At 42.7% G+C, this 23793-nt stretch overlaps 1 long non-coding RNA gene across 1 annotated transcript; it reads left to right on the plus strand.

The window, feature by feature from the left end:
• The first annotated feature begins 12859 nt into the window (after window positions 1-12859).
• LOC143942031 (uncharacterized) lies at window positions 12860-15522 on the plus strand. Its single transcript, XR_013264645.1, has 3 exons — window positions 12860-12920; window positions 14757-15077; window positions 15351-15522. It is a non-coding gene; the product is annotated as an uncharacterized LOC143942031 (long non-coding RNA).
• Window positions 15523-23793: the final 8271 nt, after the last annotated feature.

Consider the following 23793-nt stretch of genomic DNA (forward strand, 5'->3'; position numbering starts at 1 on the left):
CGGTGAGTGTAGATTTACCATAGCTCGTTTTTATTTTACCTAAGTGCATGTATAAGAATTTATTTTATTTTTTTTGGTTTGGGTTAGAACCTGTGAGCATTATTAGTCCTATTAGGCTCGGTTCACACCGTACGCGGCACGACTTGCCGCGCCGCGACCTGCCGCGACCTCAGCGGCGACTTGCAAAACGACTTCTGTATAGAAGTCAATGCAAGTCGCCCGAGGTCGCCGCAAAAGTAGTACAGGAACCTTTTTTCTAAGTCGGAGCAACTCGAGTCGCTCCTATTAGAACGGTTCCGTAGTACAGAACGGGGGCGACTTGTCAGGCGGCGAAGTCGCCTGGACAAGCCGCCCCTGTGTGAACCGAGCCTTAGGGTTTTATTATGTGTAATAGCATTACATGTCCATAAAAAAGATCTACAGTAAGTCCAGCATGTGACATCCACCTTCTCTGTTAAGATTTTTATTACTGTGCGTTCCTGTTGGGACAAATTCTCCTCTCCGCTTGTCTTGGTGTCCACTGTCAATGATAATACAAGTGATGGGAAAACCCAAAAGGTTACTGTTGCCATCAAAGCAGGAAAAGAGGGTAAATCCACCCATAGGGACCCCTATTTCAGTGACGGCTATCTGAGACGGGAATTCTCTTAATTTTGTAGAGATTTCTTCTGACTTCTTGAGTCTCTAAGACAGGAAATTAAGGGAAATCTCCCAAATGAGACAGAGATAGCAAAACAATTATCTGTCATGGTTATGCAATAGAGTTGTCTGCTTACCTGCCTCCATGTGTTCATCTCTAGAGACCAGCCGACCCTCACCTGACTGCTTTTGTAATCCATCCTCTGGCATGGCTCCACCCTAGCTCCTATCAGAGAACTCTATATTAACCTGTGCACTGCAGGCCAACCCTGCTGATCCACCTTTGTGTGTTTAGCTTCCTGTTACCTGCCGTGTGCTCTGCTGTTGTTCCGTTACCGACTTTGGCGTGTCCTTGACTATCCCTGTTTGCCTGTGATCCTGACCTTTTGGCGTGTCCCTGACTATTCCTGTCTGCTTGTGGCCCCGACCTTGGCTTTGTCCCTCACCATCCCTATCCTCCTGTTGCCTACTGTGGGTGTGAGCTGGGGGACCCTGGGGGTTGCGACCTGGAGCCAGTTGCAGCCAAGTCCATCCTCACCACTCGAGGCTCTGGTGAACACCTGCTGGCTCTTAGACTCTGCGCCCCAGGGAATCTTATGCTCTAACCCCGGTGGGATCCATCTTGGTGTTCTGGCGGCCCTGCCTTCCTATCACCTTGACCCCCGTCCTCAGCAGTCAGCTGTAGGGTCCACAACCTTGCGGTGCACTCCTGATCCCTACGGTGTGCATATGTCACCTGGCCTCAAGGTGACCTGACATTATCGGTAAGGGGTTTAAGCATTACCCATTCTATCCAATCCAAAAAAGAAAAAAAAAGTTTTTGATATACATACACTTTCAATAAAAATACTCTCTACGGAAACAGATGAAATATGTAAACACCTGCAGGAAACCACAACCACAGGCCTTGAACCCAGGTTACACTGCTATAAAAGTCGATACAAAACCTAAGCAAACAAGATTTAGGTTTCTACAACACCCAGTATCATAAAGAAGTACAAGACCGGCCAACACCAGGTCCTGCTTAAATATCAGACTTTAAAGGCTTCAACATCGGAGACATAGCATTTCTTACCATCCACCACATTTACATGAGCTTTTTTTTATGTGTTTATATGAAATTTTATATGCATATTATACTATGTTACCGTATGTTGAAATATGTACTTCCTTTTATATTTTCTTTGTTTCTAGGCAATATATTTAGTGCTGCTCTACCATGCCTTATTGGGTCCTGAAGAAGCCATTTAATTGACTAAACGTTGACCTGCCATACCTGGATACTGGAAGCATACCGTCTTTACATTGATGCTATGTCATTCTAAACTTATTACAGTCTTTCGGCACCCAAATAGAGTCATTTGCAACAGCACTTGTTGGATTGTGATAAGTTTCTGTTTTTATAAAACAATTTTTATATATGTACAAATAAAATGGGCAAAAGTTCAATCTCTATAAGTGAAAAGCTGGTAGAGACACCCCTAAAAAGACTTGCAGCTGGAATTACAGCAAAAGGTGGTTCTACAAAGTATTGTCTCGAGGGGGGTGAATAAAAACGCACGCCACACTTTTCACATATTTATTTGTAAAAAAATTGTAAAACCATTTATCATTTTCCTTTCACTTCACAATTATGTGCCACTTTGTGTTGGTCTATCACATAAAATCCCAATAAAATACATTTTTGGTTGTAACCTGACCAAATGTGGAAAATTTCAGGGGGTATGAATACTTTTTTCAAGGACCATGTAGAAGCTCAAGATACAATAATTACAGATGACCACTGACCATTACTGTATATTTGCTCAAGACGTTTTTTTTTTTTTTTCTCATTTCTTCTATTCCACTTTAATAAAAAAGAAAATTGGTTTATTTGGTTTTCTGGGACTTTTCAGCTTCACAGTAAAGGCGGAAGAGATTGTCTATATTTTTACAGCTGCTTAAGAAGAAAGAAAATAAAGTGGATTTGCAATATTTATTGCTATTCATTTTGCATTTTGATGTACACATCCGTAGTTCATATCTTACACAATGCAAGGAAGATGCGGGACCTGAATGAACAGCATAGGATTATGGGCTACAAAAGAGATAGTTATCTGAAACAAAGGATTTCCATTAGAATACCATCAATTCATTTAACGGGAACATCAAAGGAGGCCACAGGTCAACGTATGCTAAAAACATAACAGAGATATACATTGTGTCTAATTAATTTAGCTTCTATGTAAGCTATGATTAGCAGCTGATACAGTGTTCACACATATTTACGCAGAGGCATTAAAAGTGCCGTAACAGACAATGCACGGGCTTTTTATTCTATTTAAAAAAAAAAAATCACTTAAAGCAGATCTCCCGCTTTTGGGTGGAGTGAGTAGGATTAGATGTCTACAGACATAAGAGAATGCTCACCCAATGTGGCCCGTTTATGGTTGGATTGGGCAACGTTTATATCAGCCTTTTCAACACAGGGTAACCCTAAAAATAACTTTCTGGTCTCAGGGAACGCCTTCTAGAAAGTGACTATATCTACTGTACAACTCCGGATGCATTAGTGTGATGGTCATTGGGAAGAATTACCCACTTACAGATAGCTAAAAAGATCATTGATGTCAGTGGGCACTTATCTGAGAGGCAGAAATTACTCATTCCGCCATGAACCCCTACCAACCTCTGGATGAACCTTAGGGCTTCATGGAACCCTGGTTTAGAAACCCGGGTTTATATGTTTGTAGGCCTTTCTGAAACCCAACTCTCCGAATTAACCTGCATGTGGGAAAGTTTGATTTTCTTGGCTGAGTGCTATTGTTTCCTGCATGTTGAAGTTGTACCATCCACAATTTCCCCTATACATGAAGACAAATATGCAATTTCACCGAAAGATAAAACCCAAAAGCAAACTTTTATTATATTGCAAGGTATTAATTCTTAAAGGGATTGTAAAGTACATTTTTTTTTCCTTAAAATAGCAAACATGTTATACTTACCTCCACTGTGCAGCTCGTTTTGCACAGAGTGGCCCCGAACCTGCTCTTCTAGGGTCCCTCGGCGGCTGTCTCTGCTTCTTCCGGCAGGTACTTCTCCCGTTCATGTGAGCTCCCTCGCATGGTGAGAAGCACCTGCGGGCGCGCTCCCGTGATACAGCCGGCGGCTATAGCCGCTCGCTGTATAACACGGCCCCGCCGCGCCACGTCATTGGATGTGATTGACAGCAGCGCGAGCAAATGGCTGCGCTGCTTTCCATCCATCCACTCCAGCCAATCAGCGGCCAGTCTGAGAGGTGAAGAGGATGACGGGAACGAGCATGGGACTTTCGAGGGGGGAGGTAAGTAAAACGAGGGGACTGGGGGCGCCGGCACTGTGAGATGTTTTTTCACCTTAATGCATAGAAAACATTTATCTTTACAACCCGTCTAAAGCTAAACTCCAACTTTCTTTTCACTAGAACTGAATGGAATGATCAATCCCAGCATAGATCTTACCTCTGTACCATGTTACTCAGTTGTCTTCAGATCCCCTGATATCTGGCTTTAGTTGTGGCTTTGTACCATGTGACATTCTGTATATCCAGCTGATAGACTCTATCTTCTCCACAGCCACTTCCTGCAGCAGCTAGAGTCTGTAACACTCCCCTTTGTAGTCTTTCAGACTCTGCAATTGATGTAACTTCCCTCACAGCTCCAATGGTGGGTGGGATTGAATACATCCTAACTAGCATTCAGTCCCGCCCAGTCACACCTACAGGAACAGTGCAAACCTCCCAAGTTCCTCCTTACAGGCAAATACGAAATGCCTTCATACATAGCCTGTTCTGAATGCTAGCTGTGCTGCTGCTGGGCAGGATTGAATGGATCATAATTAGAGTTCAATCCTGCCCAGTTAAATATGTCAACCAATGGCGGCCCACCCACCCATGCGCCCCTGGCCCCTAACCACTGGGTTATTTATTCTTTTGGTAAAACAAACAAAAACAAAAAAGACTAAAAATACTCTGTTTTGGAAAAAGGTAATTATTCTTCTCCACTAATGTGCTCTGATGAGACTGCACTGATGGGCACTGATGGGCACTGATAGGCACTTGTCAGGCTGCACTGATATGTGGCACTGATAGGTGGCACTGATGGGCACTGATAGGCAGCACGGATGGGCACTGACTGGCACTGATGGGGCTGCACTGATCATCAGGGCACTGATGATCAGTGCCCTAATTATCTACTTAAATATCCCCTGTCACACAGGACAGTTACTGGCTCTCCTTTCCTTATGCTGGGACAGCTCATGAGGAAAAGAATGTCGATAATTAGCACGTTTGTTTACATTGTGATCTGCTGGGATTGGACAAAGCTAAATATATGGCAAAGGGCCGCTACAAGGCTACTCCCCCTTGACCAGTGCCCCCATTAGCAAGCAGTTTTCTATGGGGCAATGGTGCATGCTCACTCCTGAGCCCTGCTCTATGCTTCCTTAAGACAAATAGGGTCGTGGCTCAGCCCCGCACCCCTCCCCCTCCGCTCTCTCCTTATTGGCTCACTAACTGTGACTGACAGCAGTGGGACCCAATGGCTCCTGCGTGGAACAATGAGGCTGCTTTTTCTCATGGTCTCTCGGATACCATCAAGAAGGAGATAGCAGCCCGAGATATACCCACTGAGCTGGAGAAGTTGATCACGTTTGCCATCCTCATTGGCTCCAGACTCAGAGAAAGACTCTCTTTTAAGGAACGTTTGCGGAAGCCTCCTATACGTTTGTCTCCGAGCTTTGCAGTCCCACCCGTGCCTCCCTTACCTCTCGTGCCTTCTGGTACTGAGTTGGTGAACCCTTGCACTTGGGTTTCACATGAATTAGAGAGCCTTTTGGAGGAGGGAGAGAGTGTGTCTTTATTGTGGCCAGGTAGGTCACTTTTTGAAGTCTTGTCCTACCCGTCCAAGGAACGCTCGAACCTTGAGGTCCTGTCACGGGCAGACCTTAGGTGGTTGTTTCATCCCCAGTTATCCCGAAGTATAAGCCCCTGGTTTCAGTCACCCTTTCTTGGGCTGAGTCATCCATCGAGATACAGGCTCTAATCGACTCTGGGGCTGCAGGCCTGTTCATTGATGCTCAGCCCTTCCTTCTCTGAGCTGGCTGCTCAGCTGTCAGATAATTGCCAGCTCCTATATCTCCACAATTACTCAGCTGTTGATGATATCCTGCTTGTCAGTCCTGCCTTAAGCCGTCCAGTCCAGAGGAGCTCTGCCTTCACCTTGGTCACATCACAGAATCTCCTGCAATCCTGTTCAAGACTTGCTTTGCTGACATCCCTTCTGGCTCAGATCCTGCTTGCTGTTCCGTTGCTTTAATCCCTGACTTCTGGTGTGGCTGACTATCCATTCTGGTTACTGAACTTTGGCTATGTTTTGACTATGTTTGTTCTTTTTACTTTTATTATTAAACAAATGTGATTTAACTGTACTTCTGTCTCGGCCTGATATCTGACATATCTATACATCGCAACAGCCGCAAAAAAGTATATACATACCAATGCCATATCATCTGAAATATATTTAAAAAGAATAAATGATGTAACTGCATCAGGTGGAGATTTCCCTAGGGGTATGTTACCCAAGAGAAAGTGGAGGAACCCAGAGGCCTGAAATGTCCCTCACAAGGATCCACATAGATTACAGCCAACCCAGAGAGCGAGAAGTAGGAACTTTGGAGAAGGTAAAGGAGGTTCCAAAAGGAGGGGATATTAAAAGTGGATATACAAGTAGATGGTGTGGCTTGACCTATAAGAAAAATGGATATATGGGAGTAGACTAGGGAGGCCTTATATCAAACAAAACAAGCGCAAAAAATGAATAATCAAACTAAATGTGAAATCATAGTATCTGGTGCTGGAGGCCAATGGAGAGAGAGAGCTTCCCTTGTGGCTAAGTTTCAGACCCTCTGAGGGTGAAAACAGGAGAGGTGAGACACAAAGTAGCATGGGTCGCCTGCTGGACTGTATGCAGGAGGTTCCAGATTACAGCTGGTGTGCTGGCATAAAATGAGCAGACAGGTGGGGCCCTTGGGGATTCGGATAATGCTGCGACTGGAACGTAGTCAGAAGGAAGCCTTGGTCGTGAGCTGGGTTGGTATCAGAGCAGATGTGGTCAGGTGGATAGCTAAGGTCAAACACAGGAAGTAAACTGGAGACAGGTCAAGGACAAGCTGGATCGATAACAGGAGACACAGGAACAGGAATGTCATGGAGATAACACACTGGATGAGCCAAAGATCAACCAGCAAATGCAGACACTAGCAGACTTCCTTATATAGGCCCATGTGACCTGCTGGTAGAGATGCTGGGTCCTAAAGTCCTTCTTCTGCCGTAAGTGCTGGTAGAAATGCTGGATCCAAGAGCCCTTCTTCTGCTGTTGGTTCCCTGACAGTGCCCTCCCCTGATGGGTAGCCTCCGGATGCTTGGATACACACAGGGTATGTTTGGAAATATAGAAGCAATGGTTGCATGGTGTGTAAAAATTTTAAATAATCATGATGATACCCAGACACTTCTGCATATGCAGAACATTGTATGGAATTTGGACAAACTTTACATGATCATAGATTGGCATGCATATAAAAAGATCATGGCTGGGACAGTGTATGAGATGCACATCTAAAAATGGTGACATAGGTCATGGACCCCTGGAAAGAACACCAACAGTACACTCCTCATAAAACAAAATGTCCATTCTCATAGAATATACATATGGCATGGTGTAAAAATAAATAATGGTGACAGTTGCCATGAGAGAGATTGTAATTAATGACTCTCAAATTCTCAAAGCCTATATAGAGTGAAATATAGCTGATGGATATACCTCATTCCTTGGCAGGTAAATCTCTAACTAAAGCATTATATCATTCTTTTTCACACCCCCTGAGATAAACCTTCCAAGAAGGGACTATAGCTCATTTGGGTGTTAAGGCGCGGAGGCATAATGGCACCTAATTCTGCAATCCATTGTACTTCTCGTTGGAGTCGAAGTTTATTCCAATCTCCCCCCCTATTGTTGGGATGTACCCAATCCAAGATGGTAAATTGGATATGGGGAGAGATGCACTGGTGGCAATCTGTCACATGTATCCCAAGGGGGAGGTCAACATTGACATTGGCCATGCTGGTGATGTGTCTAGATGCCCACTTCCAAAACTGTAGTTTGGTTTTCCCTATGTAGAATCTGTTGCATTGGCATGTCAGTGGGTAAATTACCCCTAGAATTTTGCAGTTAGCGAAGTGTTTTGGTTTATGTAACTTGCCATTCGGTAAGATTGTGTTTGATTATATGTTTATATACCTACAGTATGGGCAGCCTCCACATGTGAAAGTACCCAATCTTTTACATGGATCTGACCTGAATGTTCCTACATATTTGCTTCTGACCAGTTGGTCCTTCAGGAACCTAGCTCTACGGTAGGTGATAGCCAGAGTTGTTGGTATATGTGGAATATGGGGTAGGATTGATTTGCAGGAGGTGCCAGTGTTTTTCTACAATTTTTTTGACTGCCTTGTGTTGTTTATTATAAGTGGTGATAATTCTGGTGGTTTGTTTTTGAGTATCTTTTTTATTTGAGAAGAGCAGGTCCTGTCGCACGTGCCCGCGTGCACGTCGAAAGGCCTTTTTGAGACATTTTAAAGAGTATCCTCCTTCAAGGAGTCTCTCTCTAAGGAGATTGGCTTCATGACTAAATTCTTTATCTGTAGTTCAATTTTGCCTCAGTCTCAGGTATTGACTATATGGGATGGATTGTATTAGTGGCTGTGCGCTAGAAGCATGCAGGATGGGGTTTCCCACAGTGGGCTTACAATATAGCCCACTGAAGAGACATCCATCCTCTTGTTTGGTGTTGGTCACATCCAGAAAGGTAATTGACTTATCACTGAAATTCATAGTGAAGTGCAAGTTTGAGGTATCTTTGTTCATGGCCTTAATGAAAGAGTGTAGTGCTTCAGAGGAGCCCTCCCATATCATCAGGATGTCATCAATATATCGGAAACCATGAGATGATATGACTGGTAAATGACAGCAGCCCCTCACTCGATAGGAGGGCACATTCCCACCCCCCAGGTACAGATTGGCATACAACAAGGGCACAACATGTCGTTATTGCCACCCCCTGCACCTGGTAGTGAGACCCATCGAACGAGAAGGTGTTGTGTGTCAAAATGAATTCCAATGCTTCTATTACAAATTTGTTGACTTTACGATCATGTCTGTGAGATTGTGAAATAAAATGTTAGACTGCTGATATGCCTTGGTGATGGGGGATGGAGCCATACAAAGCCTCAACATCAATGGCCACTAATAGTGATTCGGTGGGAGGTGCATCCCTTCCAGGTTCTGTAATAGATTCATTTGATGTAGGAAGAGAGGTTGGTGACATAAGGTCTCAAATGATTGTCAATAAATCTACTTAAGTTTTCAGTGTTGCAACCTCTGCCTGAGATGGCTTGGGTGATGGCTTATCAGTATCAATGCACCCAGGTGATATCTCAAGAAGCACTTTCTACACTATCCACCACAAAGATTTGTTAGAACCCATTCTAGTTGACAGCACACACAACACCTAGAATCACAACATCTGACCCAAATTGAACACAACTACACCAATACACTCAATGTCATTAACCTTTCTGGCTAAGAGAATCTGTTATCAAGTACATCGATGAGTTAATTAGATCTGTCTCTGCTTCTCATTGTGCACTGGTGATGATGCATAGAAACATGACCATGTCTGGAATGGCCACATGGGCGTCCACACACACTTATAAGCAACATGTCTGCAAGAGGCAAACGCTGCTTCTCCGGAGGACCACACCAAGGAGAGTGTTTTTCCTATACACAGAATATACTTACAAGGTAGCCTCTATAGAATCCCTATACTAGACATTGGAAGCATATATCATACGGTTTTCAATACACTAATCTGATCATCGGAACAATGTGTATATGATGACAGGGCAGTATTCCAACACGATAACGACCCCAAACACACCTCCAAGATGACCACTACCTTGCTAAAGAAGCTGAGGGTAAAGGTGATGGACTGGTCAAGCATGCCTCCAGACCTAAACCCTATTAAGCATCTGTGGGGCATCCTCAAACAGAAGGTGGGGGAGTGCAAGGTCTCTAATATCCACCAGCTCCGTGATGTCGTCATGGAGGAGTGGAAGAGGACTCCAGTGGCACCCTGTGAAGCTCTGGTGAATTCCATGCCCAAGAGGGTTAAGGCAGTGCTGTAAAATAAGGAGGGGCCACATAAAATATTGACACGTTGGGCCCAATTTGGACATTTTCACTTAAGGGTGTACTCACTTTTGTTGCCAGTGGTTTAGATATTACGTGCTGTTGCTTAAGTTTGCATCGGTGAGCATGTGCCAATGAAGTCGGCACATGCAAGTACAGGGGATATCTCCTAAACTGTTCAGGTTTAGGAGATATCCAGGGTAGCTACAGGTAAGCCTTAATATAAAAAGTGTGTTGTAAGGGTTTACAACCACTTTAATCTGTGCTATGTTCTGTTATAGAATGTCTTCAACTCATGATCTTCTCTATGACCCTGAAGAAGGGATATATTCCCACATTCCTGAAACAAGTTGGGCTTAATGAGAAGCAACTTCTACACCCTTCATCAGCTCTTTATGAGCTTTTGTATACTGTATTTTGCATTTTGTATTTTATGTACTTTCATGGTGATGTTTGCACCAATACAATTGTAAAACCTTAATAAACTTTGTTGTTAAACCTTTTAATTACTATAGTGCTCGTTGTGGTTTGCCCATAAAGTCCCACAGTACTGGGGGTACTTTTTGTCCTTCTAAGATCCACTTTTTGCTAAATATCCCATTCCAAAACCATGAGTAATAGTATGGATTTGGCACCCCCACCCACCTTTGAAGTTATAGCTGCCCTTTTGAAGAACTCTTCACAAAGTTTTGGCTAGTGTCTATGGGAATTTGTGAGAATTCAGTCAAAAGAACATTTGTGAGTTCAAGTACTGATGTTGGAGAAAAAGATGTGACTTATAATCAGCATTCCAATTCATCCCAAAGGTGTTCTGTGGGGTTAGGGTCCAGGCTCTGTGAAGGCCACCTGAGTCTTTATGAAAGACTTGAGGCACTTTAATTACAGGGTTATGGTTATGATAGAACAGAAAAGGACCTTCCCTAAACTGTCACCACAAGATTGGAACCATAAATAGTATACAATAATAGCAGGCTGCCTACATTTTGATAGCTTGGTAGTTGGCTGGCCCAGGCTGGGGAAAGTGTTAATATGCTGCACCTCTGTTTTTTGGCTTTTTGGACCCAGCCTTTCTGCCCTGTACTATAAATAAGAGGGAAGACCGGGGTTCCGTAGCTGCGGCCCGCACAGAAAGATGCTGTTGCTGCAGAGCACCCGAGGAGGACTGCTGCTCCTTGCAGTCCATTGGAGGACACAGGGAGGCCAGAGACTTGCCAAGCTTTGGGGAACACCAGTCATGGACTACCAGCTTCCTGAGGTATACTTTGGCAGCCTACTAGAGTTAGTCAGGGAGGCTCCATTGCAAATGCTCATGTTAAACTGAATCATCAAGTTGTTTAGTAAAGTTGCATCAACTTAAGCCGGGTCTAAAGTTATTCAAAGGTGTGCATGATGGTTTCTGGTGTTTGAAAGAACTAGAGTCAGTAAAGCACATGTGGGGTATGAGGCAAAGCCACCATCAAAGGCGTACTCACCACAACAAGCAGGAGAAGCAACGCAGTTATGGGTAACCAGAAATAGTGCAAAGTACATTGCAGCCGGTCATAAACATGGTACCTGGTGTAGGTGATGGGGCTGCCGGTAGGTGATCTGGCTTCCTCCCTGTCGGTCGGTTTCCCTAAGCAGCCTGGACCTTACCTACATTAAGGAGACCCATAGCCTGGCCACATGGTACGGAGGAGAAGCAGTTAACAAGTGCACGCATGAGGTCCATGCTAAGTGCACAGCGGTTCCAAATTCTGGTGGCAGAGGAGTGGTAGAGAGGATATGGACTCAGTGGTGTCCCTCCCAAAGGAACATCAAGTTAAAATGTAGTAACATGGGATTGTACGTTACAGTAGAACTCTGTACATTTACTGTACTTACGGCACAGTGTTTGACACATTAATGAGTGCGCTCGACACGAAAGCTGCCCCCACGTGCAGGCCGAGTGGCACCACCCACAGTGTCCTTAACTCTGAACTCAATCATTTGCCGTTAGGTCCATAAACGTTTTGCCATATAGGTAGATGCGATGGTCAGATCTCCACGAATGTTTGACTATAGATTGCAAATTAAGTGGAATTTCCAATGTAAGAACACTTGAAGCGTGTACTCGATAGCACTAGATACTTACTGACCAGTTTTTTGTTTTTTTTTACCAACCTCCAGGAATTGCTCTTTAAATGGCAATGCTTTTTCTTGTTAGACTGTCAATTGATTCAACCTTTTCATATTTATATTTCTTTTTGTGCCTTCCTTTGTATGGCAGATCATTATTTTATGTAAAACCAGGCGTATCAAGAATATTTTAGAGGTCCTGGTCAATGTCATCCTAAGAAGAGCCTGATCTATGTCTACATTGTACTTGTTTGTTACAAGCAGCTCTATCCAGCACCCGCAGATCAAGGACATCCAATCCATACTCCTCCCCGTGCACCTGACCTTTAGCCCCCAGAGCTTTGTGTGCATAGTTTTCCTGCGCCTGGAAATTGTAAATAACAGGTATGCATATATTTAGGCATGTATTCATTGTACTCGGAGAATAGATACATTAATATCGGTGTGACATATTTTAACCTGAGTGGCATTTATATGAAAAAAAAAAAATGCAGAATGAAGTTGAGGGCAGGCATTGATGAAAGGAAGAGTTTTCTTTAAAAGAATACAGGAGATTAAAGTTTAACTTCATTGTTGTTGGGAAAAACAACAAATGACGCTTTGTTATTTATTTACTTTTATATTGAAAGCCATTTATCAAATATCATTGCAAATTACCTGCTGCCGTGGAAAACTCACATCTCAATTCAATAGACTTTTTGCTTCCTGTGTGCTGAGCGTAAGGACTGCCTTTCACATCCTAGGGTGCTTAAAGGGTAACTCCACTTTAGCGGGGAAAAAAATACTAATAATATAGCATATACAAATGTGACACAAGTCATATTGTTTTTGTTCTTGTTTTTGTTTTGTTTTTTTAAAGAAAAAAGGAGGAAGAAAAAGAAGAAAGGAAAAATCGAGGGTGGGGGACCTACGACAAAGGTAAATATAGAACTATTGGGGGGGGGGGGGTATACAACAGATACTATAAGCTTAATCAATATTAATTAATAAGTCATACTCTGATTTACCATCAGGGTCTGATATTATTTCATAATATAGTTTAGTTTCCTTAAAGCGGAAGTAAACCCATCTATAAAACATTTTTAAAGATAAGGGGGAAGGGAAAAAGGGGCTGGAGGGTAACCAACCCCCGGGACTTTTAAAACGGTACCAAGTATAGAGGCAAGATAATCACATGCCAACAATAAAATAAATACAGTTTTATTTAAAGTACAAATACATAAATAAAAGACAATTGCTACAAAGAGGAATATGGATGTATATATCAACTACTAGAGTACAAATGGTGGTACATAATCACAGGTGACCATACATGTTACCAAATTTGTACAGAGATATGCTGCATTTTTCTCTACATGTTTCACTCTCTTGAGCTTCTTCAGAATGTTGCAGCATTTACAGTTAACCTCTTGAGATCCGCGCTATAGCAAAATGACGGCTACAGCGCGGACCTGCTTTGCGCGCTCTGTGATCGGCGAGTCTATGAGACTATGAGACTCACCTGATCACAGATCCGAGCAAGGGGTCGATCCCGACCCCTTACCACGTGATCAGCTGTCAGCCAATGACAGCTGATCATGTGATACAACGGAGCCGGTAATCGCCTATTTTTCGGCCGGCGGCCGTGATCGGGACATCAGTCCCGATCACGGCCAGCGTATAAGTGCCCACCTGCCTCCTGCCAGTAACCCCCAGATGATTAAAAAAGTGCCACACAGCAGTGCCACCCATCAGTGCCCATAGTGCCACCCAGCAGTGCCATACATCAGTGCCCACAGTGCCATACATCAGTGCCCACAGTGCCATACATCAGTACCCACAGTGCCATACATCAGTGTCCACAGTGCCATACATCAGTGCCCACAATCTGCCTCAAAAACATTGCTGCACCTCAGTGCCACATATCCGTGCCTATCAGTGTCATTTACCAGTGCCCATCAGTGCTACCCATCAGTGCCCAGCAGTGCCATTTATCAGAGCCACCTAGCAGTGCCACCTATCAGTGCCCATCAGTCCCATCTATCAGTGGTACCCATCAGTGCCCCTTAGTGCCACGCATCCGTGCCACCCATCAGTGCCACCCATCAGTGCCCATCTTTGCCCATCAGTGCCGCCTTATCTGTGCCCATCAGTACTGTCTTATCTGTGCCTATCGGTGCCACCTTATCTGTGCCTTTTAGTGTCGCCTTAACTGTGGCTATCAGTGCCCACCAGTGCCACCTATCAGTGCCCACCAGTGCCGCCTATCAGTGCCCACCAGTGCCGCCTCATCAGTGCATTTCAATGAAGGAGAAAAATTACCTGTTTGCAAAATTTTATAACAAACAAACATGATTTTTTTTTTGCATCTTTTTTTGTTTGTTTAGCAAAAAATAAAACTCCTAGCTGTAATTAAATACCACCAAAAGAAAGCTCTATTTGTGGGAAAAAAATGATAAAAATTTCATTTGGGTACAGTGTTGTATGCCCGCGCAATTGTCATTCAAAGTGCATCAGCGCTGAAAGCTGAAAATTGGTCTGGGCAGGAGGGGGGTTTAAGTGCCCAGTAAGCAAGTGGTTAAAAAAGAAACTGAAAAATAGAGTAATAAATAAAATTACCAAATAATTCTAGAGAATTTTTTTATCAAACAGAAATTCTATTTGACCTTTTTTGTAATATAAAAAGCTTACCTAGCTATGCATGGGACCTCTTTAATGGTCTCTACAAATGGACAGCACATCATTGAAAACTTTCTTTGTCTTCAATCCTTATAGGCTAACCACTTACTCAGAGGACCCAACTTTAAATACTATCTGACAACACCCTGATCCCTTCAAGGCACACTGCCCTCTACATTTAATATTGGCTCTAAAACACCCATATTTCTGATACCTTTCAGGTATGTCCTCATATGACCAATATCTGTCTTTTGCCCAAACCCATGTTTTTTTGTTCTTTTTATAATGTATCTCGTGCCTCTGCAGACTGCCGGGGAATACCGGGGCTCCTCGTTGGCGCATTTGTTTGTGTTTTTTTCCATATATAAAAGTCGATTTGACAAACTTCTTAATAAGCATGGATTCATGACCCACTTGGTAAGACGGCTATTTTTTGTATTTAAATTGTTTTCTTTGCTCAGTGTTTGAAATGTATGTATTCATATATACATTTTCCAATATATCAGTACATATTTATTATCACTATTTAATAATATATGTCCCTGTATTGTTAATTTGATTGAAAATTGTTTATCTGTTTGGATCAACAACGTTGATTGAAACAGATATTAAATAAAATATAGAATTTCTGTTTGATAATAAAATTCTCTAGAATTATTTGTTAATTTTATTTATTACTCTATTTTTCAGTTTCTTTTTTAACTGTAAACGCTGCAACATCCTGAAGAAGCTCAAGAGAGCGAAACATGTAGAGAAAAATGCAGCATATCTCTGTACAAATTTGGTAACTTGTATTGTCACCTGTATAGTCACCAGTCCTCTTTGTAGCAATTGTCTTTTATTTATGTATTTGTACTTTAAATAAAACTGTATTTATTTTATTGTTGGCATGTGATTATCTTGCCTCTATACTTGGTACCGTTTTAAAAGCCCCGGGGGTTGGTTACCCTCCAGCTCCTTTTTCCCTTCCCCCTTATCTTTAAAAATGTATACTCTGGGATGTGGTACCATTTTGTTCTTTGATCAATTCATCTATCAAATCTTTTCCCCATCTATAAAACAGTTTCATTTCCAGGGCATGCCGGAAATGTAACACTCCCATTGGTTGTGCTCTCAATCAAACTGTTAAACCATCCAATGGCTGGTGTCATGACTGATCACATGTGCAGCATCACGGTAGTTTTATATTAAACAGAGACAAAGATGGCAGCTTCCTTGGCTGAAAAAGATAGGGGGTGTTTACTTACACTTTAAATTCAAACCATTTTGCCCGTGTCTTAATATATTTCCTGGTCAGCCCTTTATTTCTACAGGTTATTTCTTCCATTAAACACAAGTCATATTGTAATTGAATGTTATTACCTTTCCTTTTCAATCTGCGGCCGCTGTAGTTTTCTGTGAAATGCAATGCAATATGGCTCCCTGGAGGTGCTCTGTACACAGAATGTATACAGAACACCGCCCAGATATGTCGTTTCCTGCTTGTATGATTGTTTCACTGATTTTCCCAGAAGTCTGAAATAAGATACAAGTCAGGCCGCGTACACACGCGGGGACTGTTCGCCCAACTTTGTCCGTCAAACAGTTTCAGCGAACAGTCCGCTCAAAATTAGCATGGACGGACTTGCCCACACACGACGAGCAAACAGTCAGCTGAAACCGTGCGCGATGACGTACGTCACGTACGACGGGACTAGAAATAGGAAGTCCAAGACACAGCAAAGCACCCTTTGAGCTCCTTCTGCTGACTTTGCATTAGTAGAAGTTTGGTTAGAGACGATTCGCGCTTTACAGACTTCAGCTTAATTTGTCCGTTCACTACGGCGCAGTCTACCTGTGAGGTTTATATCTGTCTTTCGGTATGCGTGGATCAGTTGTACCTGTTATTAGGCGCTTCTGGTCCGCTCGTTTCTGGGTTTCAGGTCGTTCTTCATAGGTCTGGCTGTTCTTCAGTGCGTTCAGTTGAGCTTGTCTGTCCATCCGACGGTTTGAAAGCCATGGAGAGTGGACGTACTCGGGAACGAGTTCGTGCTATATTGGGGCTTGGTGTTTTAGTTGTTATGAATTGTTTTTATTTAATGACTATTTTTTTTTTTTCCCTGTGTTTGACTTCCCAGTGTCCTTCCACACCACAGGAATGGCAGACTGTGGCTTCCCAATTCGCTGCCCGTTGGGACTTTCCCAACTGCGGAGGGGCGATCAAAGGGAATCATGTGAGGATTGTGCCCCCACCCCATTCGGGGTCCTACTATTGGAATTATAAGGGGTTCCATAGTGTGGTGTTAATGGCGGTGGTGTCGGCACAATGTGACTTTCTTTATGTGGATGTGGGGAAGAACGGCCAGATGTCTGACGGAGGAGTCTTTAGGCAGACCGAGTTCTGCCACCGTCTTATCACTGGTGGCCTGGACTTGCCACCAGATGCCGAGAATGTGGAGGGTCTACCGTTTGTGTTTCTGGCTGATGAAGCGTTCGGTCTGAGTGAACATTTTATGAAACCCTTCCCCCAAAGGACCCTCACCCCGGAGAGGAGGGTTTTTAATTACCGGCTGGCCAGAGCAAGAAGGGTTGTGGGGAGTGCCTTTGACATTATGGCCAGCCGGTTCCGTCTGTTACTGACAGCCATCAACCTTGCGGAATATAAACTGAACTATGTGATTCTGTGCTGCTGCATTCTGCACAATTTTCTCAGGAAATTTTCAGGTAACCAGTACCTGCAGCCTATTGGGCCTGAGGCCGGACTCAGGCTTCCAGAACTGACAGGGCTGGATCATGCCCTTCCTGGCTTAGCCCCCCAAACAGCACGTGAGGTGCGTGACCGCTATGTCAGCTATTTTAATGGTAGGGGGGCTATTCCAATGGCAGCTGACCAATAAAAATGTATTTTTCTGGAAATATGTCTTGTCTGTTCAAATTTTGAGGTTTGGTTCTTGTTTGCTTTTCACGTTGCTTGTATCCTACATTCTCCTAATTCAGGGATATGCAATTGGCCAACCTCCGGCTGGTGCAAAACTACAAGTCAATCATGCCTCTGGGTCTCATGCTTGTGGCTGTCAGTCTTGCTATGCTTCATGGGACTTGTAGTTCTGCAACAGCTGGATTTCCACTAATTGCATATTCCTGTCCTAGTGCCTTTGTATAGCAAAGTGGTTTTTGAAAATAGGAAATAAGGCCCTTTGTGACAGAAAACACAAAATGACTTTACAAACTGGTATTGTGCATTGAAAGAAGTAGACACACACACACACACCTTTTTTTTATGATTTTTTAATAGTGCACATTCAAACGAGTGCCTCTTATTTAGTTTTTTTTTTTGTTTTTTGTGTCTTTTTTTTTTTTTTTTTTTTATATAAATTCCTTTTTTTTTTTTTTTGGGAAATTGGGTTTTTAAAAAAAAAAAAATTTATATATATATTTTTTTTTTATAAATTCTTTTTTTTTTTTTTTTGTTTTTTTTTTCTTTTTTGGTAAACATAGAAATATATAGATAGATAAAAAATGCAATTATCACAACAATAAAAAAATAAAATCAGATTTTTAACTATTTACATAAAACAAGGGATAAAGCCAAATTTTGAAGATGCACACCAAAAATTGGTAATGTCAACATGTGCTATGTACCATCATGAGTGATCAATGGACGTGTTTGGTGTGCGCAATCCCTTCCTCTCACATACTAGAATGAGGAAGGGTTTGCAAACACCAAATGCGTCCATTGCGATCCTCTGATGGCACATAGCACATGTTGACACACCGTGTGCATCTTCAAAATTTGGCCTCTAAAAATCAAGTAAAAACATTAACAACTTTTTGGCAAGGAAATGAAGAACATGATCGATTGTGTTTTAGGGGAAAAGGGGCTTATATTCTCCCTAAAACATCGATCATGTCCTTCATTTCCTGCCTCATAGGGACCAGCTGTTGTTGAATGGCCAGGATTTGTTGTTGCATGGCCTGGATGTTGCTCTCCATTAAGTCGATCCTGGCATTCCAGGCCATGATCTGCCCTATCAGCCTGTGGGCACTGTCCGCTGAAAATGGCTCCGCAACTTCTCCTACCACCACCAGATCATCACCTAAAAACATGTGTAGATAAAAAATTGGTTAAAATATACAGCCATTAATTGTTTACCTTAAGCTGGGTTGTCAGACACTCACTTTCACTTTGTGGGGTGTGTAACTCCACCTGTTCTTCCTCCTCCACATCTAGCCCTGGGCTGGGCTCATCCAGTGGAGCTACGGAGCTTGGTCCAGCGGAGGATACCGAGCTCCGTAGCTCCCTCGCAGATACAGGACTGGGCAGCTCCAATAGCGACGCGGGGCTGGGGCTGGGGCTAATTGCCCAATCAGGCTGGCGAGGTCGGGGGGTCCTGGGCTGCTCCGCCTCTTGTCTGAGTTGTTGTTCCCCTATGAGAATGAAAATAAAAAAAAAAAAAAAAATAAATACTTGTAAGCATGGTGATATTTGAGTTCCGAAATTTGAATATGAAACATTGGTTTGAAGTGGTGTACAATTATTAGCTGGTTATTACAAGCTCCTAGTTTAATACATCCTTAAAATGACTTTTTTTTAGTTAGGCTGTGTTCAGACTGCTGCGATGTGCGAACGCTGCAAATCTACTGTGGTTTCACGCATCGCATGCACAGTTCGCACTGCCCTATGTGACCTGCTGGGAGTATCAGTGTAAAGTTTGATTGACACCTCCAAATTAGTTCTCATATCACAGTGCAATCTTTAAACTCGGACAGGAATCGGACCACATGGTGTGAACACCCATGTGATCCGATTCGGCTGTGGACTAAAAAAAGGGCCATGTACAAGTTTGGTCCAGATGCGATGCAAATTCAGCCATACTATATGCATGGCTGAAATCGCATCACACAGAGATCACATGTGATTTGCACTGCAGTGCGGTGCAAATCACATTTGATCTCGTACATTGCAGCAATGTGAACCTAGCCTTTAACCAAACTGTGATACTGTATATCTTTTGTCCAAGTTTCACAGACGGACACACTCGAATCATCGCCTGGAGTACCTGTGTGTGATTATGTCAAAAATGTTCTATGATGGCCCAAACTACACTTATAAAAGTTTCCTAGTCCAGATGTTGAACCAGCATTTTTTCTATCTATCTCATTTTTTTAATTGAGTCTACATTGCACTGAATAAATTTATGAAACTTTAATAAAAATTTATATCCTATAAACTGAGCGTGACAATTCAGTTTATCATGAACAATACAAAAAAAAAAAAAAAAACGAATTAAAATCTAATCCAACACCAGATAAATTTACACCATACACAAATTCATGCTATTTACGCCCACATATACGAACAACCATATGCGCTCATTACAAGAACTATTAACTACACGAACGATCAAATTCGCCAGATTTACATACACTACGTACACGAACGATTACGATCAAATCCGCCAGTTTCATGCACTACCCACACGAACGATTACGATAACATCCGCCAGATTTACATACACTACCTACACGAACGAACGCGGTAAAATCCGCCAGTTTCATACACTACGTACACGAACGATAACGATAAAATCCGCCAGATTTACATACACTATCTACACGAACGATTACGATCAAATCGTGGAGTTTACTCACTTTTTTTCAGGACCTTTTTGATGCGGTAATATTGGTCCGGCTCCCTGGACTTGATGTCCGACCATCGTTTCCGCAGCTGGTCCTTTCCTCTTCGTACCCCAAATTTCGTCTCCAAGGCTGTGACTACCTCATCCAAGATGGCGCTTTTGCGGACATTAGGTTTTGGGTAAGGGCCACGTTCCCCATCATAATCCTCCCTTTTTAAGATAGCCACCATCTCCACCATCTCTTCAAAGGCCATATTGGTGGCCTTATATCTCCTCCTTCCTCTGGAAGCATGGGGCCCATGGCTTTCCTCCGCGCTGCTCACGCTGCTCCTAGAATTTGCGTCCGCCATTTTCTCCTCTCATTCACCCACAGCGGAACGAGGGTAAAAGGGGCGGGGAAACACGGACGCAAGGAACGTCAGGGGCGGGCGACGCAGGCGGAGCCTGAGCGCATCATGCGCTGTGTATAAAGCGTTACCACTAGGCCGTGCGCTTGTCCGTACACGCGACAGTAAGATAGTTATCGTTTTATTTTCGTTTAATTTAAAGCCTACGTTAGGGATGTGCATATTGAATTTTATTCTTATTGATGTTTAATTGATTTTTATGTGGGTTGGTGGTTGAGTGGGTTTGGTGTTTTGTGTGGTAGTGTGGGGGTGGAGGTGGGTGTATAGGGGGGGGGGGTGGGGTAGTGTGTGTGTGTGTGTGTGTGTGTGTGTGTGTGTGTGTGTGTGTGTGTGTGTGTGTGTGTGTAGGGGGGGGGGGGTAGTGTGTGTGTGTGGGGGGTAGCGTGTGTAGTAGTGTGTGTCTCACCTACATTACATTGTCACAATATAGTGTGCATTTGGTCTGACTTTATTTATTTATTTTTTTTTTTTGTTTTTTGTTTTTTGTTTTTTTTGTTTTGTTTTTTGTTTTTCAGAAAATGCAAAGGTATACTGCAGACCCCTTTACGGAGGAGGCCTTCCTCTCAACATTTCTCGATTTAGTGGAGTCGCACAGCAATCTGTGGGATACAAAACACCCCCAATATTCAAGCCGTGCTGCCCGGAAGAAGACACTGGAGACAGTTTTGGCGTTTGTGAAAACCCGACTCCCCCAGGCAGACACTGGCTTTGTGAACGCCAAAATTAAGAACCTGCATAGCGTGTATAGGCGGGAGCAAAGAAAGATCCTACAGTCCCAAACATCAGGATCAGCAGCAGGTCAGGTCTATGTACCCAAGCTGTGGTATTATGACAGGCTGCGTTTTCTGGATGACACGTCAGAAGCCAGGCCGTCACTTTCGACTCTTCCGTCTACCCGTCCCTCCACCCTTCCCTCCGCCTCAGGTGAGCCATCCCTGGAAGATCCAGACCCTTCCTTGCTGGACGAAGTTGATGCGCCCAGCTGGAGCCAGGTATATTTTAGTTTCTAAAGTTTGGATTGCTCAAATATTAATGATGTCAAGTTCAATGTTTGAATTGCTTCCAAATCTAGGATTTCATCACAAATTAAATTAGATAGAAGGATACAGTAGTTTACACAAATGTGGCTCAAATCTTGGTGAACTGATGGAAAAATGATGGTGTCATAATGATAGCCTTTTGTATTTCAAGACAAATGTATTTGCAAGTGAGAACTGTAAAATTGTTAGTGATTGATGATTTCTAAATATAGACATATTTTATTTATTGATTTCTTTGTTTTTTTACACAGGATGAGCTCACCCAGGAGGAGGCCGGGACCAGCCCCACACAAGAGCTAGCTGGGCCCAGCAGGAGTCGGACTGAAAGCCAGGTCCCTCCCCTCCGCCTAGCCAGCAAAAGGCCCAGGAGGATGGGTCGTGCAGAGGAGGAGTCCTTGGTGCTTATACGCCAAGCCACACAAATTTTGTCAAAACCCCCCAATCCGGAGGAGGCCTATGCCACTTATCTGGCTAGTAAGCTACAAGAAATGGACAAACCACAGTGAAACTTGTGTGAAGCAATCTTTTTTGATGCCATCCAACGGGGTCTGAAGGGTGAGCTCACACCCACCACTAAGCTTTACAACACAGACCCTACTGCTCCTCCTCCTCATCCTCCTCCTCCTCCTCCTCCTCCTCCTCCTCCTACCACAACTCCACCACCAGAGGCACAGCCTCCAGCGAAGCGTGGAGGGAAGGCTAGACGGAGGAGTCGCAAGTGACTGCCTGGCTTCAGTCTGCTCTGAAAGAAGACGCAGGCTGTTGTAGTACCACAGTCTGGGGACATAGATCTCATCTGCTGCTGTTCCTGGTCTTTGGGATTCTAGGACCTGGTTGTGCTCCCTATGTACATGCTACGCAGGTTCGGAATTTTGGTGTCCACTCACTTGATGTGTGCCTGGGGGACAAAAGGCTTCACAAACGTCAAAATTGTCTCCAGTGTTGCCTCCCTCTTGATTTATTTTGGTTCTGAGGAAAAATAAAAATTTATTATTTCCAAAAAATCTTGTATGTTTTTTTTCTTTTATTTTTTTAAAAATATTTTTGTATAATTTTGGATTAAAAAACAAAGTTTATTTGTGAGTAGGCAGATACATGTCAAAAGACTCTGGGGGTTATTTACAAAACACACGTTCATGTAAATATGCTAACTTCAAGTGCAATTTTTAAAGCACTGCAAGTGCACTTGGAAGTGCAGTCGCTGTAAATTTGAGGCTTAACATTTGAAATGAGGGGAAGCTCTGCTGATTTTGAACATGCAATCATGTGTAAGCTAAAATGCTGGTTTGGGTATCTATCTATCTATCTATCTATCTATCTATCTATCTATCTATCTATCTAGCTATCTAGCTATCTAGCTATCTATCTCTACTTGCATAGTCCTGCTTGGCCAAAAAAAATGCAAGTCCATCTTGTTTCAAACCCCCCCCCAAAAAAAAAAAAAAAAAAATATATGATAATAGTAATTCCAAAAATATATAGTAATAGATAAATTCTATATTTTTTTTTCCAGAAATATAAATATATATATATTTTTTTTTTAAGATAGACATTATATATATATATATATATATATATATATATATATATATATATATATATATATATATATATATATATATATATATATATATATATAAATAATTTTTTTATTATTATTTTTTTTTAGAGGGTTTTTTTTTTGTTTTTTAATTTGGAATATATTTTTTCTACAATTGGAAGATTAATCATAGGATGAGGATGAATAAAAACATGTAGTATAACTCTGTGTGAATATAAGCAGCAAAGCTACTTCACTTTTCTTGCATTACAAAGAAGAAAAGAACGGGCTATATTAAAAAACCACAAAATTAGCAGCATGACGAATATGCTAGCTTCAATACGAACACTAGTTTCACAAGACCGAGCTCTTCTGCCCTGTAAATTCTTTCTGAGTATGCGTGGAACTTAGTTTGACGAACAAGCCTACACACGAGGGGACTGTCCGCTCAAACAAAGTTTCAGCGGACAGTTTTTCGGAAATTCCGAAAAACTTTGTTCAGCGGACTGTTCGCTGAAACTGTCCGCT

Source organism: Lithobates pipiens, unplaced genomic scaffold (genome assembly GCF_037356315.1).
Source record: "Lithobates pipiens isolate NorthernLeopardFrog02 unplaced genomic scaffold, aLitPip1_a1.2 Scaffold_30, whole genome shotgun sequence".
NCBI lineage: Eukaryota > Metazoa > Chordata > Amphibia > Anura > Ranidae > Lithobates > Lithobates pipiens.